At 39.6% G+C, this 1317-nt stretch overlaps 1 protein-coding gene across 2 annotated transcripts in view; it reads right to left on the bottom strand.

Annotated features, from left to right (window-relative positions):
- ATP7A (ATPase copper transporting alpha) overlaps positions 1 to 1317 on the bottom strand; it is a 64448-nt gene that overhangs the window by 16979 nt on the left and 46152 nt on the right. The window lies entirely within an intron of this gene.

Genomic DNA, 1317 nt, shown 5'->3' with positions numbered 1-1317 from the left:
TTTGACATGCATTACTGGATTTGTTTCTCATCCACCCATGCATGGCTTCCACTAACAAAGATATTCTATTTGAAAGTCACATTTTCATCTAAAAATTGTCTACATATTATTGGTAAAATCAATCTCTAAGATAACCGTAACAAAGATTAAAGTCTAGAGGTGAAAACAGCTTCCCCCCATTTCTACTCAGTTCCTAGTGTAGACCAAGGTTATTTTTATTCAACATTGGACTGTACACCAGGTGAAAAGTAGCTACATGTTTTGTTAGTCTATAAAGTGCTACCAGACCATTTGTTGTTTTTTAAGTTCAGCTATTTTGTTGATGGACAGTCACACTTTTTATCTCAGACTTAGCATGACGACATCATTCTCAAGTGTTGTTCTAGAGGTGCTCACATGCATGCTTTATCCTTAAGCTCTGGAAGAAAACATTTACAAGTAACAAAGCTGGAATTGACACTGCAGATGACATAGGCTACGTCTAGACTACATGCCTCTGTAGCCTCATCTACATGCCTCTGGCGACCAGGCATAGGAAAATTAAGCGGCGATTTAAATAATCGCCGCTTCATTTAAATTTACATGGCTGCCGCGCTGAGCCGATCAGCTGTTTGTCGGCTCAGCGCGGTAGTCTGGACGCGCGGGTGTCGACATCAAAGGCATTTGTCGACCACCCAAGTAAACCTCATTCCAGGAATTTAAATCGCCACTTCATTTTCCTATGCCTGGTAGCCTAATCTACATGCCTCTGGCGACAGAGGCATGTAGTCTAGACGTACCCATACTCTGCAGGAATATGCAACATAGGGAAGAGGCAACAAGAAAAGAAGGCTGGTCTACTGGTTGAAGTTCTAGACTGGGATTCAAGAACCATGGGCTCAGTTCCCTGGTTCTTCCTGTGTAACTTTGGGAAAGTGTTTTAACCAGGGGTAACTTTACTTCTGTATATCACAGGACTATTGTTAGAATTAAGAGTTGTGAGACATTCTAGTGACATTAAAACAGAGAAACCTATTCAAAACCATGTTTGGTGTTGCTATTCTTAGATCTCCCTGTAAATCCCCTATAAACATCAAAGAACTATAAGAACTCTTGCCATTTTTTAAATAATGTATTTTTTAAACTCTATATTATGTACATGTGCTTTATCAGAATCTTGATTTTATCTTGTAATTATCAATAGAAAAGCTTACAATGTCCTCTTAAATACCGATTTTATCCAACAAAAGCAGCCAAATGTAGTTACACTTTAACAAATACAGATTGGACCTCACTGGTCTGGCACCCTTGGGACCTGATGGGTCCTGGATGAGAGAT

This window comes from Pelodiscus sinensis, chromosome 13 (assembly GCF_049634645.1).
Source record: "Pelodiscus sinensis isolate JC-2024 chromosome 13, ASM4963464v1, whole genome shotgun sequence".
Lineage (NCBI taxonomy): Eukaryota > Metazoa > Chordata > Testudines > Trionychidae > Pelodiscus > Pelodiscus sinensis.
Note: the sequence above shows the minus strand (reverse complement) of the source record. Positions and strands in the feature narration are given on the sequence as shown.